Source organism: Lactuca virosa, chromosome 3, assembly GCF_052849685.1.
Source record: "Lactuca virosa cultivar CGN04683 chromosome 3, Lactuca_virosa_CGN04683_v6, whole genome shotgun sequence".
Taxonomy (NCBI): Eukaryota; Viridiplantae; Streptophyta; class Magnoliopsida; order Asterales; family Asteraceae; genus Lactuca; species Lactuca virosa.
Genome location: NC_136428.1, coordinates 182996857 through 183019414, shown reverse-complemented (window position 1 = coordinate 183019414; position 22558 = coordinate 182996857).

Genomic DNA, 22558 nt, shown 5'->3' with positions numbered 1-22558 from the left:
AGAAAACTTTTTCGAACCTAATTTAAATATTTAATTCCCTCCCATTCCAATTTCGAGACATCTGGTTTCCCCCCAAACCCGATACGATCGAATTAATCCCAGACAAAAAAACCTTTATCCCTAATATATTCTTTATCTCCATCGCACGCACACAGAAGATACCAGATAATCTCCTTCTGTAGGCCAAATCGATCATCTGTTCTTCCACGGGAATCTAGGTTTGACGATTTTCTGCCTGGTCCACCATCGACCAAGGAATCAGAGCTATCGATGGCTGAAGTCCAGATGCATGTAGATGTTTTCCTCCATCCCCATTATTCTCTCGACTTCTGCCACCGGAAGCAAACTACCAGTCACAACAACCTCTTCACCGCCCCTTTATCCAATACAACACCGGCTCCTCAAACCGCATCGATCTTGAAGCGCCAACAGGCGACCTGCCATGCCTGTAATTCCCGTTGATGTGTAGGCCTTCCACCGATGTCTGGTGAGTCTTCAGTAGTTTCTTATCCCTCTTTCTATTTTGACTTCTTTTGGTAATTTCGTGGACTCCTATGGTTAGAATGACTTCTTTTTTGAATTACTATATCCGTTGTTGAATAGATTTTTGGCGGTGTATACTTGATGTTTTAGTGTACTTGATTTTGAAAATTAGGGTTTTAAATTGCATTTCAGAATGACTCGCATCTTTTGGTAATCAATCAAAGAAAAGGTTGTTTATAGCTTTAATTACTAATTATCATTTTTAATTCATATTTACTGGATGTAGTTACTGGACTTATAGCTTTAATTATGATGCATGAGATGAAATGACTCGCATCTTTTGGCAATCAATCAAAGAAAATGTTGTTTATTTTAACTATTTTGAGGATGAACATTGATTATTCGGATCATATTGCTAATGTAGTTCATATTTTGCAGCTCATCTTCCCTTTCCTAGATCTTGACATAAATTATTAGGACCTTGGCCTTCCTAATCGTGATGCAATGCTACTGATGATAAAGCTACCGTAGAAAGTGCCGAAGATACTCTCAATTACGTCTATTCCAACACTAGGTTCATTAAAAACTTCATTATTTGATTCGCTTCTGGCACATTTTTCACCAATTTAATCATAAGTGTGCCACTATTAGCCCAGGTAAATTATATTAATCCATCCTGTTACTTTTAGCCCAATGAATAGCAGTTTTGTATAAGGAAAATGATTGAATTCCTTATTTATAGATGAGGTTTGTATGAAGGAGTTTATCTTGAAAAGCATGTGGAAGAGTCCCAATGGATCATGAAATTTGCATCTTCTTTAGGCAAAGCCCTTTCCTGTCTTGCCCTAAATTAAAAGTGTTACTCACCTCCTCGAATCCACTTCTTTCCCATTGATCGTTTTTATAGTTACATGGGGTTTTAGCACTACAATTTTTTAAAACATTGAGGTTCCACCGAATAACATGATGTTTCGTAATGTTCATTTGCTAATCTGAACTATGTGTCTTTTTGTTTCTCTGATATGATATGGTGCATTTTCTTTATTTGGTAGTGATGATATTTGCATGTTCACCTAATATGCTTGACTTTTTTTAATATATGTTTGCAGATTCTGCTTATCAGAATTGTAAGATTCAATGATCAGGTAGGTAACATGATTAAGGAGCAAAATTTATTTTATTTTATATTCCATTAATGACTAATAATGTCTATTTGTATACGTTAAGTATATTCCTTTTCTAAGTTGACTAAATCGTGTTGATGAAACTAAATGACCCTTTTACCCTTACATTCCAAAAAGGCAAATTTCACAGTATTTATCAGTTTTGATGAGTGAGCAAAAAAAAGTGAAATAGAACAGGGGTTAGTGTCTTAATACATTATATCTTATCATGTTGAGGTTTTGACTTCTGGTTTTTGTAGTAAATAACGATTTTGTGGAGTATTATGTAGAAGGAAGCAGGTTTTAGCAAAGCAAAAGGTGGTGGTTAAAGCAGGAATTAAAAGTGGAGGACCAATGCTTCTCCACAAGGTATTTTTTGCTAACCAAGCATTAATACCTTTTGTATTCACTAATAATATTAAAATTTTATTGTAGGTGCAACTAAATAAACGATATAGCCAATTCATGAATTTGGAAAGAGTTGAGATATGGTATCAGAAAATTGATTAGGTTGGTATTTTTGCAACCACTTAAGAGACCACATGTATATCCGTACATGAGACAAATACTTATGAATTATAGAATTTATAGTTAAATGGTTCACAAGATGGTAGTAAAATATGTTGTTCATAAAAAATTATGCATGTTGTGTTGGGTAAATCTGTATATTGATTAACCAATTGATATTTTGGTTTGGTTTTGTAGGGTGTGACAAAAAGAACTTAAAAAAAAGAGAGAAAAAAAAAGTTCTAATACCAACTGACCCCCGCATCGCCGAGGCAACTCTTTCCTAGTTAGTTCTTAATTGTAGGTTCTTATTTAGTATGTTTTTGAAATTCATTATGGAATCTGGTATGGTGGTCATGTCAGGAAATGACACACCAAATCTTGGGTGAATGAGCTTTGGCAATAGAAGGTTTGCATTTTTGGATTGAGTTTTTAATGAAATGACGAAGGCAACAAATATTCATCCGATAAAGCAAGCTAAGGATCAATGTTATTAAGAAAACAATGTAGAAGTTTTATTTTTAGGTTTAACATTTTTGTATTTTTTTTAATAATTTTGGATTTGTTTTGTTGTAAGAATTTTGATTTATTATTAGTAAAAATTTGTTTTTTTGTTTACATTGTATTGTATTTTTTCATTTTAAAATATAAGCGTGTGACTAAAAATAATAATACTATTGATAAAAGAAAAAAACAATGATTATAAGCGTGTGACTATGAGTAGTGTTATGTCATGGTTTAATTTATTATGTGTGACTAAATAATTGAAAGTATCTCACTAACAAGAAATTCATGTGGTTGTTAGATGAACAACAGTTACCATAAAAAATGTATGTGTGTCTATAAAGAGTTTATAGTCACAATTTTTTGACAAAATGCTTGATTACAACAACAATTTTACCATATTTTTCTTAAACTGATGTGACTAAAAACTCAATAAACAATCTTTCAAGTCACTAAATAATAGGTACGACCACACTAACAATAAACTCATGTGGCAGTTGTATGGGCAATAGTTACAATCAAATATTGTTTTTGTGACTAATTATCTGCATATTGCAACTTATGAAATTAATTATTCGTGGTCATTTAGTGAACATGGTCATGTTCACCATAATTGCATGCCTACAAAAGATACCAAATAGTATTAATAAACTTTGAATTATGTGACAGTTTATTAGCAAAACGCCACATTGAAACAAAATGTATGTCGTCGTTGGTGATAAACAATCACTACAATTACTAAAAAATGTGTCTACTGACGGTTTAACGCCATAATATTGGATAAAATGATTGATTTTAGCAACAAAATTCCCTACCCAATGGCCGCACTTTTATATTAAGGCCACATTTTTTCATATCATACGGACACTACATTTTAAAGTGACCATAAGAGCCATACAATGGCGTCACACTTTCAGTGAAAAAATAAAATGTCACTATATGCATATGGTCATACTTTTTTGGTGTGACTGTAAGTCATTTTTCTTGTAGTGTAAGGTAAAATGTGATAAGATTGTAACCATACTTGATCGACTAGTATAACACGACGTTCGAGACGTCGAAATGATATGACATTCGTCACCCGTAGACCTGCAGGTCCCACTGTAGCTAGCAGCAAGGTGTGGGATGGTCAATCCCGTATAGATCTATACACAAATTCACACTCTCCTTCCAGGTGACTCTGGGTACAAAACGTGACATAGCAGTATATTGTCGAGCCATGAAGTAGTATCTCACATTAATGTTATAGTATTCTTGTGTTTGTATAGTATGTTCTAGTGTAGTGTATGTTCTCTCTGTCTAGTATGTAGTATGTTCTCTCTGTTTCTCTTCATAGTGAGTATTGTTTCTCGTTATAGTATGTTTTAACTGACTCATGTATGAACTGACTCTTGTATGTTTCATTGTCTTAGAAATAGTAATAGTGACTCCCTAAACTATACCTATTACAGTTTACTAGTAATGTTGTTTGTATGATTGAACATGTTTGTACACCTTTGCTACTCAAAGGTATTGAATTGAAAGAAGAACTTTGATATCTATATACATTCACATAATATATGTAACTAAGATTCAAACGACATTCGGACAAACAACCGAAACCCTAAGTCCACAACCAAACAAGGAACATGAAATGAGGTGAGTCATCAGTCCTAAGTCCTTTCAATCCTACTTATATAACTATATCTATATAGACATGATTTTTGACAAAATATAAGTTTAAAAGGGTTTGATAAAGCGTTTTGCATATAAAAGAGTTTGTAAAACTATTTGAAGAAATTTGTTTGAAAACACAGCTTGATGTATAAGAACTCTATCTGTTTGTTAGTTATTAATCACATGTGATTGATATAATAACTATAATGTTATCAACTTGTATTCTCCCCCATAAAAGCATTTAAAATCATTTAAAAGGTAAGTTAAGGGGTATGATCTCACCTGCAGTGAGTGATACGAATGAAAGATCGGTATAGGAAGTTGAGTGTCGATTGAAGTCTTGAGCACAAACGAATCCTATTAACCATATAATGACACATATATGTATATAATTAGTGTATATGACAACTAATAATGATAGGTAACCACCCTCGGGACTAGTAAACACTTAAGTTGAAGTGTTACAGTCACATTTGATTGCATAAAAGGGGTGTACGGCCCCACCTTTGAGTGTACGGCCAAAATGCATGAGTCTCATGAGTGTGCAGCCAGGGTGTACATCCCAAATGGGTGTACGGCCGTACACTCACTATGAAACATGCCGAAGTGTGTTTTAAAGCCTCATGATGCATATAGGGAGTGTGCTTTGACCAGTGCTTAGCTTAAAGGGAAGTTTATTACCATTTTGAGCCTTAAAAAGGGTGTGTACGGCCACATGAGGTGTGTGCGGCCGCACACCCTTGATGATCTTGTAAAATGGTCGATTTTGATGATGAATATCATGAGTTTCTAGAGAAAATCAAGCTATAGAAGGAATACTTACTATATAGAAGCTTGTATGGGTGTTTGAGGTCCAAAAACTTAGTAGGTGTTCTTGGTGTTCTTGGTGAAACTGAAGAACACTTGAAGATCTACCAAAGAGAAGTGATTTTATGGATGAAATCAATGACTCTTACTAGATAGTGAAAGGAATCAACAAATCAAGGGAAGAACACTTACAATCTTTAAGATCTAGGTGAAAAATCGGATGATAGTTGAGAGAAAATCGAGTTCTTAGCTTGAAGGAGTGAAAATGATGAAAAATGGCTAAGTCCCACATATATATGTGAGAGTGTGCTTCCAGGAGGGGGGTGTGTTGCCGCACACTCAAGTGTACGGCCGTACACTCCTCATGTTGGAGTGTTTGGCCATTTTGGGAAGTGGTGAACTTGTGGAACCCAAATCTAAACCATGACTTTGAAGGTACTAGGCTTACAAGACTCAAATAGACCCTAAAAAGTGCCAAAAGATAGTAGCGACGAGTCTGACTTTGATTGAATTGAACGATTGTACAAGATAGAAATTTCGGGTTGTCACATCATCCCCCCGTTAGAGAGAATTTTGTCCCGAAATTAGAGTTTAAACAATTAAGCTATTACAAATAACTAAACGAAAAGATGCGGATATTTTAGTTTCATTTGATCCTCGCGCTCCCAAGTGAATTCAGGTCCTCGCTTGGCATTCCAGCGAATCTTCACTATCGGGATACAGCTTTGCTTCGTTTGCTTGACCTCTCGGTCCATGATCTCTACAGGTTCTTCCACGAAGTTGAGGCTCTCGTTGATCTCGATCTTGTCGAGTGGGATTACAAGAGTCTCGTCGGACATACACTTTTTCAATTTCGAGACATGGAAAGTAGGATGTACGTTACTGAGTTCGCGGGGTAGTTTGAGTTTGTAAGCTACAGAGCCGATTCTAGCGATAATCTCGAAAGGCCCTACGTATCTTGGATTTAGCTTTCCACGCTTTCCGAAGCGTATCAAGCCCTTCTAGGGTGAGACCTTCAATAGAACACGGTCGCCCACCTGGAATTCCAAATATTTCCTTCTCTTGTTTGCGTAGCTTTTCTGTCGGTCTCTAGAGGCTTTCAATCGCTCACGAATCTGAATGATCTTCTCTGTCGTTTCCCGAATGATCTCCGGACCTGTGAGAGTGCTGTCAGGAACTCATCCTTTAGCTAACTGTGTGTCACCCACCTCAGCCCAGCACCAAGGGGATCTGCACTTACGGCCATAGAGGGCGTCAAATGGAGCATCCTTTATGCTCGTGTGATAACTGTAATTATAGGAGAACTCGACAAGGGGTAAATGAGTATCCCATGCCTTCCCAAAGTCTATCACGCAGGCTCGCAACATATCTTCCAAAGTTTGAATAGTCCAGTCACTTTGTCCATCAGTTTGCGGATGGTAGGCTGTACTCATGTCCAGCCTAGTTCCAAGGGAACTTTGTAGCGACTGCGAGAACCTCGAAGTGAATCTACTATCTCTACCAGAGATAATGGATATGGGAACACCATGTAGTCGTACGATCTCCCTAATGTAGGTTCTAGTAAGTTTCTCCATTTTGTCAGTTTCTTTGATAGGAAGGAAGTGTGCGGACTTTGTTAACCGGTCTACGATCACCCATATGGTATCAAGACCACCCGTTGTGTTGGGCAACTTGGTTATGAAGTCCATTGTGATCCGCTCCCACTTCTATTCAGGTATCTCCGGTTGCTGAAGTAAACCTGATGGTTTCTGGTATTCGACCTTAACCTTGGCACAAGTAAGGCATTTACTCACGAAGGTAGCAATCTCTGCTTTCTTGTTAGGCCACCAGTATAACTTTTTAAGATCCAGATACATCTTATCTGAACCTGGGTGGACGGAATATTGAGTGTTGTGAGCTTCTGTCATGACCAAGTCTCTGAATCCACCATGTTTCGGTGTCCAGATCCGATCCATGAGATAAAAGGCTCCGCCACCCTTGACTTCCAAGTTCTTATTCATCCCTCTCAAGGATTCACCCACCACATTTTCAGGTTTCAAGGCTTCATGCTGAGCCTCCTTAATTTGTGTGGACAATTGTGAATGGAAAGTCATAGGTAATGATTTGACTCTACGACCAGAGTATTCTTTCCGACTTAGGGAATCTGCTACTACGTTGGCCTTGCCAGGATGATAACGAATTTCGCATTCGTAGTCACTGAGTAGCTCGACCCACCGTCGTTGTCTCATGTTGAGCTCCTTCTGGTAGAATATGTGTTGAAGGCTTTTGTGGTCTGTAAAGATAGTGCTTTTTGTACCGTATAGGTAGTGTCTCCAGATCTTCAGAGCAAACACTAATGCTCCTAACTCAAGATCGTGTGTGGTGTAGTTGACTAAATGTGTCTTCACTTGTCTTGAGGCATAGGCGGTGACCTTACCTCGTTGCATCAGAACACAGCCAAGCCCTTGGTTGGATGCATCGCCGTAAACCACGAAGTCTTCTATCCCTTCAGGGAGGGATAGTATCGGTGCGGTGTATAAGGCTTGGTTTAATGTCACACCCCCAAACCAGAATGGCGGAAACATTCGGGAGTGGATGACTTCATGTAGTATCATAACAGTTGAATATTTATAAAGAAAGTAAACACAACCATCATAAATATAATTAAAAGTTACATTGTTGCATGTGATACATGTCTCAAAATAAATTACAATATGATGATTTAATAAGTTTGAAAACTGACACCTTAGCGTCCCTTCTCCAAAAGCTGATGTTTTACCTATATTACTGAATCCTTGAGAAATACAAGTAGTTTTGAAAAAAGTGTCAACAATTAAGTTGGTGAGTTCATAAGCGTTTTTGTATTTGAATTGTATGTCTTTCTGTGTAAAATAATTGAACGTGTTTCTAGAAAATCCAATATTTTCCATGTATGTATGGTAGTTTGAAAAAATTCCAAAGACTGGGATGCATAAGAAATTTTCATACCTAAAATAGTGTAAGTATCTTTATATATATGTATATATATATAATCTCTAATGGATTTGATAGCCCCGTAAATCAAAATGTTTTGATACTCCATGTGAGTTTTATAACCATGCTATTGACCCAGACTGCCTGTAACAACGTTCTTCAGGCGTTGAAGTGTTATGATATTCTTCACCCCAGACCTACCGGTCTAACTGTAGCTAACAGTTTAGGTGCGGGATTGTCAATCCCGTATAGATCTATACACAAGTATCACTCTCTCCCTACAAGAGATTATGGTTTATAATACAGGACTTGAAATGCGTACTTGAACGTACGGTGAAGCCAAATGTCTCACAAAATTTAGTATCAATAGATCTACGAAATGAAAATTCCGTTTTCCTTGTAAATATAAATATTTCCTGTTTATAGTTTTTATAGTATGTAAAAAAAGTCGTGAATAACTCATAAACTATACCTATTATAGTTTTTCGAAAATGTGCCCCATTGAAATGATAAAACTTGGTGTATTACTAACTTCGCATGATAAAACTTCGTGTTTCTAGAAAATGTAACTTTTAATTATATTTATGATGGTTGTGTTTACTTTCTTTACAAATATTCAACTGTTATGATACTACATGAAGTCATCCACTCCCGAATGTTTCCGCCATTCTGGTTTGGGGGTGTGACAGATTCGTATCAGAGCATTGTTTATAGTGAACTAAGTATATCTAACCACATAATATATACAAACTATAAATGCAAAGGGGCTAAAGCCCTCTGATAAAACGTTTTCACAAACTATACTTTTAATAAAATAAAAATGCTAGTTTTATAAAAGTAGAAGTACATGCATGCATTGGCCTAGTATCATAGTCAAAACTATACAAAAGTATTAAGACAAGTTGGACACTACGATTAAGCCTCGAGGTATGTAATCAGATCAATGATGAATATAGCCTGATCAACTATATTTATCCAAGATGTGACCAACGTATGTCGAGAAATAATAATAGTGAATAACTAGTCACAAACTTACCAAAGAAAATACTAGAATCAAGCTTACAAATTTGAAATACTATAGGAGTATTTTATAGTACTATAAGAACTGTAATAATCGTGCGAACTTCGATATTTAGTTAGAAGTAGGAATTATGTACATCAAAAATTACCCTTTTTACTCTCAAGTTTTATTTAAAATTCTCTTACCTCTAGTCTCGATCAGACGAAATGGCAGGATTTCACATTCCCGGGGATCCCTACTACCCTAACCAGGGAAATGGAGGCTGAGGAAGAGCCAAAAGAGGATCCCGAGGAAGACCAGACGAGAATTCAGAAGAGGAATGAGATGGAGGGAGCACTGACTCGGAACCAGAGGTCTACAAACCTCCCTGAGGAGCAGCAAATCCCCGAAGGAACTTTCAGGGTCCGGCCCCCGCTGGGCTGTGGATCTGAAGCGATGGAGCAGGGAACAAGGACAACGCCCACCCTACGGCATGGCACGAGGTTTTTATAACCTCAGCAACGGAGGTTCGGCTGACAAGGCACTCCCTGTCATGGTTCGTCGCATCGCCAACCAAGGCGAGCAAGCAAGAGTGAACGCCGACCGACTTTCCACAACCAAGCCAAGCCTCGATGACGCGCCTTTCCATTGCGACTTGGCTTTCTTGGAACTCCCTTACTCAAAAGTACGCAGTGCGTAACCCTTCGGATAAGCTTCGAAGTGTGTGCCTAAATCTTTGAAAATCCATAACTTTCGCATTCAAGCTCCATTTTTGACGTTCTTTATATCCACGCGTAGGTGAGAATATACTCTACAACTCTCATTTAGACTTCGTCGGCAAATTTTGAATTTATGTTTAGCTATATATTTTTAATAGGCTGGGACAGGAAAAATCCGTTAAAAATTCATAACTTCTTCATCCGATGTCCGTTTTCATCTGTCTTTTTACCGTTGTACTACTATTGTCGAGATCTTCAATTCTCATTTAGGTTGCATCGACTAAAAATCGTTCGATCTTTATCTCGAGTTTTTACTTGTCTACTACTGTTCTGAAACTTAGAAAATCATAACTTCCTCATACGAACTCAAATTTGGATGTTCTTTTTATGTACGCTCACATTTTGTTATTATCTACGACTTTCGTTTAGATAGTTAAGGCTAAAAAGTATTTTATTGAAATTTCACTTTTTACGCTTAACACTGTTTTACCGGTTTTGTCTCGGATCTTTGATTGGTCATAACTTCTTTGTTATAACTCGGATTTGAGTGTTCTTTATATTTCTGAAAACCTTGACACGTTATCTAACATTCTATGTATCCCAATTTATACTTTTGAACATTTCATTTTTGACGCTATTTTGATTGATTCCAAAAATAGATTATAATATTTGACTTTTGAACATTACATTGACTTGGAATATCGGGTTGTCACATTTAACGTTTGAAACGTTTTCTCTTGCTCTTCTTCCCAGTCAAAGGCCACGCCCTTCTGGGTCAATGTAGTAAGCGGTTTCGCAATCCGAGAGAAGTTCTGAATGAACCTACGATAGTAGCCAGCAAGGCCTAGAAATTGACGAATTTCTGTAGGCGTCTTCGGTGCTGACCAATTCTCAATAGATTCGATTTTGGAAGGGTCCATGTGTATTCCCTCTTCATTAACCACGTGCCCCAAGAATTCGACTCTTCGGATCCAAAATTTGCATTTCGAGAACTTCGCATAAAGCTTCTCTGATCGCAGTGTTTCCAAGACATGACATAGATGTTGACTATGCTCCTCCTTACTACGAGGGTAGATAAGTATGTCATCGATGAAGACAATGACGAACTGATCCAAGTAAGGACGGCAAACCCTATTCATTAAATCCATGAATATCGCAGGTGCATTGGTCAATCCGAACGGCATCACTACAAACACATAGTGTCCATAACGAGTTCAAAAGGTTGTCTTCGGCACATCCTCCTCTAGCACTCGCAATTGGTGATACCCGGATCTCAGATCTATTTTGGAAAAGAAATTCGCCCCTTGTAGTTGGTCAAACAAATCGTCTATACGAGGCAGAGGGTGACGATTTTTGATGGTCGGTTTGTTCAGTTCTCTATAGTCAATGCACATACGGAATGATCCGTCTTTCTTCTTGACGAATAAGACCGGTGCTCCCCAGGGTGAGAAGCTTGGTCTAATAAAGCCCTTGCTGAGAAATTCGTTAAGTTGACTGGATAGCTCCTGCATCTTAGCTTGTGCTAGACGATAGGGCGATTTGGCTACTGGGGTAGCTCCTGGAACTAAGTCGATTCTGAATTCGACTTGACGTTGCAGAGGTAATCCTGGTAGTTCTTTTGGAAAGATACCGGGAAAATCGCGTACCACCGGAATGTTCTTTATGTCTTTCGTCTCTTGGTTCACATCGACAACATGAGCAAGGAATGTGTGACATTCCTTTCGTAAATACTTCTAGGATTGTATGCTCGAGATGATACAAAGTTTCGTGTCGGGTTTGTCATCGTAGATAATTAGGGTTTCGCTAGACGGCAGATTAAGGCGAACGGCCTTTTCGTAACACATGATGTCGGCACGATGAGAACTCAACTAATCCATGCCGATTATGACGTCGAAACTTTTAATTGAGACCGGCATGAGGTCGATTGAAATGAATGGCTATCTAGCTTTAGTGTATAACCTATGTATATGCAATTAGTGCTCTCTGTCTTTCTGTTAGCCATTTCTACAGTGAACGATTCTTTAAGTGCAGGTGATTTTTGCTTAAGCAAGTAAGCAAATTTCTGGTTCACGAAACTTCTCTCCGCTCCACTATCAAACAGTATGCATGGATCTGAGTTATCGAGGAGAAACATACCAGTGACCACTGTGGGGTCGGCAACTTCTTCCTCGTGGCCTATAGCCAAAACTCTTCCCACTCCGCCAGCATTCCCTGCCTTCGGGCAGTTCCTTTTGTAGTGGCCCACCTCGCCACAACCGTAGCAAGTCTGGCCCACACCATTACCGGGGACTTGGGTGATTGGTCTTGCCGGAGCTTTGCAGAAACGGGCAGTGTGCCCCTTCCTGTTGCAGTTAGAGCACTGCATTTCCCGGCAGGGTCCGTTGTGGTGGAAGCTGCACTTGGGCAAGTTACCAACATATTGCTTTACCGGCGTAGCAGCGGCAGGTGCTATCGCAGTATGAATCGCTACGACCTGCTGCTTTTTGGCAGCTTTCTTCTTCTTGTCATCTCAGAACTTCCGCTTATTATTAGCGGCTTTGGAGGGTTCTGGAATGGCTAGGGTTGTTGTTGTTGACGGGGTACAGACCCCGTGGTCAATGAGCCTTTGTGCTCATCGCTTGGCACTATCGATGGTAGTGGGGTGAGAAGCTAGTACATTCCCTTGAAAGGGAGGCACCAGCCCCAAGATATACCTCTCTATCTTCTTCCCCTCAGTAGGGACCATGGATGGACATAGTGCCACCAGATCGCTGAATGTGGCAGTGTAGGAGACTATGTCAGAGACCTTCATGATTAGGCTCCAGAGTTCCTGTTCGAGCTTTTGAACTTCTCCCCTCGGGCAGTATTCCTCGATCATGAGCTCCTTGAGAGCTTCCCAGCCCATGGCATTTGCCACTATAAGAGATAGTGACTTGACATGGCTATTCCACCACGTCAGGGCTCAGTCCGCGAAGGTGCAAGCACCAAATTTAACCTTGCTTCCTTCCGGACAGGAACAGATCTCGAAGATCGATTCTGTCTTCTCGAACCATTGCGAGAGGGCAATGATTCCGCCAGTCCCATTGAAGGACCTGGGCTTACAGTTGGTGAAGTCCTTGTACGAGCACTCTCTAGAGCGCATTGGAGCATCACCTGTAGTGGGAGGCACATTAGTCCCACTCCCGCTAGTACCGGTCGAGGTGAATTGTGCTAGGGCTACCGTAACAGCCGCATTTACAACAGCTTGAATAGTTGCTAGGTTGTATTGAGGAGGAGGAGGAGGTGGAGTTTGATTCGGAGTTATCGGAGTAGCGCGTGTCGCTGATCAACGGGGAGGCATCTTGTAGCTATAAGTTTAAATAGATGAAGATATAGGTAAGCATTCAATAAAGAGTATGATGAAAATGAATCATGGACTAACTCTCCATAGCCCAACAAATAGATGAGAGTATGATTGATATTGAGATCTAGTACTAGAAAGATGAAAGCATTTGGATAATAATTTCCATGATATTAGATAACTATCAATAATACTGGTATTAAAGATGTAACAAGTTTTGGAAAATGACCTAAGAGTAGGTCTTTCATCAAACCAGGATAGGCAGGACTCTGTCCGCAATTCGGACAATATTGATTCCAGCATTGGCATCAACCTCCGCAATTCGGTTGAGGGATGTCCTACCCTATATTTCATTACGAGAAACCCTGCGGTCCAGAATAGGCAGGACTCTGTCCGCTGACCCTCCTTCGCTCAGGTTGTAGAAACTTCGGTCCCCATTATATGGCATGGGTTTTCCCTGTTCTTGACTCCATGTTCCCAAGTTTTCCACTCACAGAGGCGTCGGGCCTTGAAAAGTCGGACGAGGGTTAGGGTTGGGGATTGGAGCTTCCAGAGGTAGATCGTTGACTTCTGGATCGGAGTCAGAATCCTCCGAGAAGTTCTCTGCAAAGTCATCATACAGAGGGATTGGATGATTCTCTTCTGGCTCTACATCGAGCCATCCTCCGTTGCCTTGGTTTGGATAGTACGGATCTCTGGGATATGGAATCCAGCCATGTTATCTACGCGAGAATAGGGGTAAAAGAAATAATTAATAGACGTACTAATTAAGATAATTATAAGATGATCCTTACCGGTTACTCCAACATTTGCGTAGCACATACCAGTCATATGTGACCAAAACAGGATAGACCTTCGAATAGGTGACCCTAACTCTAAGCCCACAACCAAACAAGGAACAGGAAGTAAAGCAAAGATCACAGATTCTAAGTCTATGACACCCTAGTGACATATAACCTTAGCGTATCCACTAAACAACTATTGACATATTAATAAAGATCTTTTTAGTTTGCACATAAGTAATTATAGTAACACAAAATACTCCTATAGTATTTTTGATTGGTTTTGAGCATTCTAACACTCATAAGGTGTACATGCAACCCTAGAAACCTTGGATCTATGTTTGACTAAGATACATGCAAATTTGCTTTTCCAAGGTTCTTCAACTATCTAACATAACATGGGGAACTTTTAAACATAAATACTAGAAGAAGAACATACCTTGTTGTAGTTTGGATTCCTTGAGAACCTTGTGAGCCTAGCACCTCAAGTGTGATGCCTCAAATGTCTCACACAATACCAAATACATTTGGAATAACCTTGAGAGAAATAGAACACTTCTAAAATCGGATATGCTCTCTTGTTCTCACACTAGTCCCGATTTTGGTTGCTCACATATTCCTTTTATAGTGTGTCATAAGTAGGGTTACACCATGTAAACCCTAACTTGACATGGCTCTTCATTTCCATGATCCATGGGTTCAAAGACACCATGGAGCATCCATGGAGCATCCTAGGGTTTTAGTCCAACTTGATAATCCATGGAGCATTAGCCCACTATACAAGTATGGGTGATTTACACAATCAACCCATATATTTAGTTAGTCTCTTTTTGATCACTTAATTAATTTCATATTAATTCTTTGATCAATACTAATTAAATAATATTATTAATACATTAGAACTTATAATATATTAATAAACCTTAAGTGTTATTTCTCTCATTTTGGTCTATCCAAATGCATGATGCCATGCAACCCAAATAAACCATGCTAATCGGGTCAAGTACATCCCAGAAATAGTTATGAACTTAGACACCTAATCCAACAGTCGCCCACTTGGATAAGTCTAATAACTATATCTGCAAGAATAACTTTAGGAACCGATCAGCAATCGTAGCTCTTTCAAGGTCTCGCGGAACTGAGATGATGATGATACGCCATTTAAGATAAGTGATCATATAATCCTCTGTTCTAGATATCAGCCAGACAAATACATGGAACAATGTCTTACTTATTGTCCAGCAGTTTGTTTCTCGATTTCCGATTTGTTTGACATAGAACTTATTTGAACACATCAACTTAGTTCTGACCGGGCCCGGTACATGGGTCAACACAAAATCATCGAGGGGCCCAAATATCGCTTCTAATCCAAGAAGGAACAAATAAAGTTCGACTCATATGCTTGTTCTACTACTTGTTGAATCATACACAAAGGCACGTTTTATAACATCGAGTTACCAATGCGTTTACATACAATCAATGTATAACCAACTCATAGGCAACCAGTCATATCTCTAGGTTTGAAGACTTATATGATATTACCGTCTCACGACCACTCGAGATAAATTCCATGAAGTGATTCCAGTGAGCGTGGGCTGAATCCAATACTCAGAACTTATGAGCACTCATGAGTGTTGTAGCCATGTCCAACATCTTAGACCTCTACAACCAACTCATGACAGTCTTGATTCATACCTACTTCCAACATATGACCGACTGTGGAGGGTTTGAATAACTTAGTCATTCAGGAATAGCGACTTAGTTATTCTGGAAGTCAAAACATGCAAAGTGAAACACAAGAATAATCGAATCCAATATGGTCTCAAAACACCTTTTATTTATCACCATATTGATTACACATTGTTCATTGTATACTGTTTCAAACTATCCACTTTATACTTGAATTAAAACAATAGCTGTCCCATGCTCCGAGCATGTACACTATGTTTTCTAAACACTAGTCATGCCATACACCAAGTATGCACACTATGTTTTTCCAAACATTAGTTATGTCATACACCAAGTACGCACACTAAGTTCGTCTATGATCTTTACTCTGTGAAATAGATCGATTGAACATAATTCCAATGATACTCATTTCACAATCCCAAATCCTTACCGCAAATGCAAGAATTCCAAATTCCTGCCATTTACCTAAATCTGTTAGATTCTAAACTTATATGCATTAGTCCTCTTGTAATGATTATGCACAAAGTCACAAAGACTTGTCAACAGACATTACAGAGTATTCCAATGGAGATCATTCCATGGAAACGAAGTCTCAAATTCAAAGTATATTGCTTTGAACATCCTTCTTGCATTAAGTTTCCTAATCTTACACAGATTTAATGAATAACTTCCACCTATGGGAACATTTACATATTCCCCTTTTGACTATTACTCTTGAACAAGAGTTTACTCTTTTCAGAATATGTCAATATGGTCCTTCCAAAATTAACATTATACTTTCAACTTTCCCTGAGCAACCAATCTTTGGTAAACCTTAGATTGTCCTCAACAGTTGCTTAATCAAATTAGTCATATCTAGTTCTAGTACTTTTTCCCTTTTAATGCTCTGGGCATTTGGAAAATTTAGAACAAATGAATATTATAGCACATGCAATCGATCCTATATCCGAAGAATATTGGACACGATTCATAAGACATGATACTAGACCAGTCTTTTGCTATAATATTTCTATTTCTATTTGCGAAGTTCTCATAATTCAGATTATGAAGAGGGATGCCGTAATCATAATCGAATTTTAGAACGCAAATAATGGACCCGTGTATAGAATTTCCTTATGTTGAGCCATTTCAACATAAAATTCATATATATATATATATATATATATATATATATATATATATACATATATATATATATATATATATATATCCTTGACTAAAGATGAGTAAAACCTCAATCTAAGTTTTTAGAATTGAAATGAAGTAGAATTTTCTCTCCCTTAATTATAGCAAAAGAACTTTTTCCCAATTGAAACCTTTTGTTTTCTATAATTAACATTGCTAACTTGCACACTTATCATAATTATCATGCTCCCACTTGCATGATGATTATTAGTATAAAACTTATGCTCCCACTAGCTTTGACATGTACTTAGAAATCAGCTGGACTTCTAGAAATCAATACTTTATTGACCTTCTTACCAAAGTTCATATTTCTGATACAAGATGCTTTGATAAAATGTTATCAAAATCATACACCTTTCCTTAGATAGCACACATGTGTGTCTAAAGAATTTCAGAACTATGAAACGGGATGTCGTAATCATAGTCTCAATTGTTTAGACCTTTTCCATTTCTCACAAGTCCATGTTAGTGTGCCGGTTAACCACACACGCTCCACTAACGACTTTGAGAATGCAAATATCACAATTGCTATCCACTTAAAATCTACTTAGTGAAAGCGTTTCCTCACCATCAATTTCATGAATCGGAGAGAAACCTTATGACACTTTAGATTTTATGGTGTATGTGTTCCTATCCATGTGAATTTGCCAAAACCATAATCACTAGACAAGGTTAGTCACAAATCCAAACTCTTATGGATTGAACTTGTGCAGTCTTAACTTCTTGCCATCTGGCAGCACAAGGGCCTGCCATTTCTTCCAAGTTGTTATGCAACCAATTGAGAACTCTCAGAACTCATATGCAAAGCCAACTTTAACTGGAATGGGCACAGAAATAGGAATATGTCAACACGATAGGTTATAAACCTCAAGTCGTGTGCTAGTGATAAACGATAGGTTTTTGTTCTTGATTAGATCTAGAAGCCTTTTCAAGATCTTTAAGACTCCCACTGTCCTCATGACATATAAGACTCACTTGCCAAATATTCAAGAGATAGTGCGGATTCTTTATCAAGACAAACACTTCACACAATTGGCCTTAGTTGGTCTTTGTTTTATCAAAAACATCACAACTTACCAATTTCAAATGTACAAGATTAGGACACATTTTACTCTTACATTTGACAAGTGTTATAAACCTTTCTTTAAGATATGTCACTCAAGTTACAATCTTGGAGTATGACTCTAAGACTTGTTTTGGAACGAAGTATGACTCATCTTCTTGATTTAACCACTTCAACAATTCTTGATTCCTCTTCTTAGCCATAAGAATGCACTAAGATGTCCTTAGAGGACCAATTGTGATATGGTTTCTTAATCATTAAGATGATCACTAAACATGATACTAAAGTACTCTCCCATCTTTTCATATTTGAGAAACTTTTATCCTTCTGCCTAATTTGATTCTTCTTATTCGTCCTGCAAAACTTTGAAAATTTTTCAATGTTTCAGAATTATACTTAAACTGGTAAGTATAACCATATTTACTCAACTTTAGTAAATCATGGAGAATAATCTTATCAATCATTTGTGGTAGACTTGACCAGTGCACAAGAATGTGATCCCTTAGTCCTTCACTTGACTCACATATAAATGTAAATCAAGGAAATAGTCTTAATTTTCCAAAGCTGAAAGTTCTCATTAATCATATTATGCAACTTGCATGATTCCAGGTTTCGGTCCAATTGAAACCCTGGGTGATGAGAATCTTTCCTTATTTGATAAATTTAGACACTACCACAAATGAAAGAATCAAATTCACATTTCCATTATTGCTAGAAACATATAAACATCAATTTTCCATAAAAGCCATTGCAAGGAGATATAAACTAAAATAAAATCAAAATTTTATTTATTTATAAAATGCGCAAAAACTTTCCTTACAATGAAACTTTTAAATGGAAACTATGCTATCACATATTTCCTAGCAATCTATTATAACTCTCTAAGTAGTAGCTCAAGAATCCGATCTTCGAACCATGCGATTGAAATCCATCTTCGCGATCAGATTCAGCATACTCTTTCTTTAAGTTTCCTTCCCTTTGCTTGATCCTGCCATACATCAAAATGTATTAAGGATCTTCAAATAGGAACTTAAGAGAGTTAGATAGTGGACTTTACCTGAAGCAGAGTCAAACTTTTGACTCGACCTTCTCTCAAATCTTTCAGGTAGTTAGGGTAGCTTTGCAACCAATGTCCCTTCCTTTGGCAACAGAAACATATGGACCCTTTGGGAATGGTGCACTGTACTATCTCAGACTTGCCTTTCTCTTTACCCTTTGTTCAACCGAGTTGACTATGGCCGATCCCTTTCCATTGGGAAGAGAAAGCTTTCTGGATTTCCAATGTCACCAATTTGTCAATGTCCATGGTAGTTTGGGAAGTTGATCTACTAATCAAATTTGCTTTACCAGATCTCCAAACCATTTCTTATTCGGTAGCACCAAGCAAATAGATAAGATCATTAAGGGTCATGTCATAGTTTTTTTCATAGTAGTCCCAAAAGACACTCACTATGTGACTTAGAAAGTGATTGACCAACCAACTTTCTCAAGACTTTGATACCCAACTCTCCCGGCTTGTCAATATGCGACTTCATCTCCAAGATGTGATCACACATAGACCTTGCTTGCCAATAGAACTTGAGTGACCTTGAACTTGTGGGATAGGGAGAATAATTGGGGGAGATGGAGGAATTGAAGTATGATGTCTATGATCCAGTCACGGGACATCATCTTCATTAGGAAAGCCTATTCAAAGAGTTTTGGGAAGATCATAATTTCATAATTTTCTGAACCAGACATCTTTTGGGAGATATTCAAGATAGTTGATTTAAAGTCCTTAATATAACACCCAATATGAAATATTAAGGCTAGGATCCAACACAATATTTTATAACTTGGAAGAGGGATGTCGTAATCCAAGCTATAAAATATTTGAAGGTAGGTGAATGACGATTCACCAATTTCCACCATGAAAAACGAAATAATTTATTAGGTTTTAATTGGATTTGAAACTCCTAGATCTTTGAGATTCATTGAACTTTTCAATGGCATGTTTCAATCTCGAGTGTGCCCTTCAAGTTTTGTGACTGGGATGCCGAGGATCACAAAACAAGGTGTGAAGTAACCATGCAAATTACTTGGTACCCTTAATGTTTACCCATCAATCGATGTTCCGGTTAACCACACGCGCTCAATCGATACTATGATAAACATTAAGTTACCCTTTGCCTACCTTGTGAAGTCCAGCTAGTGTGCCGGTTAACCACACGCGCTCTACTAACCGACTTAAGCAAAGTGCAAAGTGTAATTTCATGGGTTAGCACCTTATTCACATTTTTCCTAAAGTAACTAAGATTGGGAATTATAAAAACATTTAGTGACTTTATATTTATCATTAATACTTTTAATGAAGGTTTTAAGTCCTTGTCTTACCCGTTCGACTAACGACCCTCCACCGATCAAGGAAGCGGTGGGTGAGAGTGGACACCCATTAAGCTGCCATTTTAACGGTAAAACGACTTATTCTTATACATATATAATTATTATTAATCTTATAATATTATAAAGTATAAGGATTGAATTTTAACTTTTAAAATTCTAGGGGTTGGAACTAAAGTTTTTAAACTGACTTTACATGTTCCAAAACTTGAGGGAAACTTTTGTAACTTTCAAAACTTTTCATCTTTCATAACTTATGAGTTAAATTGTTTATTAAAATGAGTGACTTTTCATTTTATGTAACCTATGTGTTTAATAATGGACTTTAAAAGAGTGACTTTTGGTAATCCATAACTTGAGGACAAATTATGGATTCCAATAAAACACATAATGATCAAGAATTAAACTAACAAGTAAGTTACAAATAATTCCTATGATCTTCTAAACTCATAAGTTCATGAATATGCATATCAACAATTTCAAGAATCATAAAATTAAACCATACAAAGCTTGAAATTTTGATAATAACCATTTATTTGGATGAGAACAAACATTACTATAACATCAAAATCAAGTTTTAAGAACAAAAAACACTTTGTGGTAATGATTCTAATCCAAAACAGGCAAAAAACTAATTTCTTTTCACTGAACAGTCACCACCTCGTGGTAAACTTTAGTAAATCATGGAGAATAATCTTATCAATCATTTGTGGTAGACTTGACCAGTGCACAAGAATGTGATCCCTTAGTCCTTCACTTGACTCACATATAAATGTAAATCAAGGAAATAGTCTTAATTTTCCAAAGCTGAAAGTTCTCATTAATCATATTATGCAACTTGCATGATTCCAGGTTTCGGTCCAATTGAAACCCTGGGTGATGAGAATCTTTCCTTATTTGATAAATTTAGACACTACCACAAATGAAAGAATCAAATTCACATTTCCATTATTGCTAGAAACATATAAACATCAATTTTCCATAAAAGCCATTGCAAGGAGATATAAACTAAAATAAAATCAAAATTTTATTTATTTATAAAATGCGCAAAAACTTTCCTTACAATGAAACTTTTAAATGGAAACTATGCTATCACATATTTCCTAGCAATCTATTATAACTCTCTAAGTAGTAGCTCAAGAATCCGATCTTCGAACCATGCGATTGAAATCCATCTTCGCGATCAGATTCAGCATACTCTTTCTTTAAGTTTCCTTCCCTTTGCTTGATCCTGCCATACATCAAAATGTATTAAGGATCTTCAAATAGGAACTTAAGAGAGTTAGATAGTGGACTTTACCTGAAGCAGAGTCAAACTTTTGACTCGACCTTCTCTCAAATCTTTCAGGTAGTTAGGGTAGCTTTGCAACCAATGTCCCTTCCTTTGGCAACAGAAACATATGGACCCTTTGGGAATGGTGCACTGTACTATCTCAGACTTGCCTTTCTCTTTACCCTTTGTTCAACCGAGTTGACTATGGCCGATCCCTTTCCATTGGGAAGAGAAAGCTTTCTGGATTTCCAATGTCACCAATTTGTCAATGTCCATGGTAGTTTGGGAAGTTGATCTACTAATCAAATTTGCTTTACCAGATCTCCAAACCATTTCTTATTCGGTAGCACCAAGCAAATAGATAAGATCATTAAGGGTCATGTCATAGTTTTTTTCATAGTAGTCCCAAAAGACACTCACTATGTGACTTAGAAAGTGATTGACCAACCAACTTTCTCAAGACTTTGATACCCAACTCTCCCGGCTTGTCAATATGCGACTTCATCTCCAAGATGTGATCACACATAGACCTTGCTTGCCAATAGAACTTGAGTGACCTTGAACTTGTGGGATAGGGAGAATAATTGGGGGAGATGGAGGAATTGAAGTATGATGTCTATGATCCAGTCACGGGACATCATCTTCATTAGGAAAGCCTATTCAAAGAGTTTTGGGAAGATCATAATTTCATAATTTTCTGAACCAGACATCTTTTGGGAGATATTCAAGATAGTTGATTTAAAGTCCTTAATATAACACCCAATATGAAATATTAAGGCTAGGATCCAACACAATATTTTATAACTTGGAAGAGGGATGTCGTAATCCAAGCTATAAAATATTTGAAGGTAGGTGAATGACGATTCACCAATTTCCACCATGAAAAACGAAATAATTTATTAGGTTTTAATTGGATTTGAAACTCCTAGATCTTTGAGATTCATTGAACTTTTCAATGGCATGTTTCAATCTCGAGTGTGCCCTTCAAGTTTTGTGACTGGGATGCCGAGGATCACAAAACAAGGTGTGAAGTAACCATGCAAATTACTTGGTACCCTTAATGTTTACCCATCAATC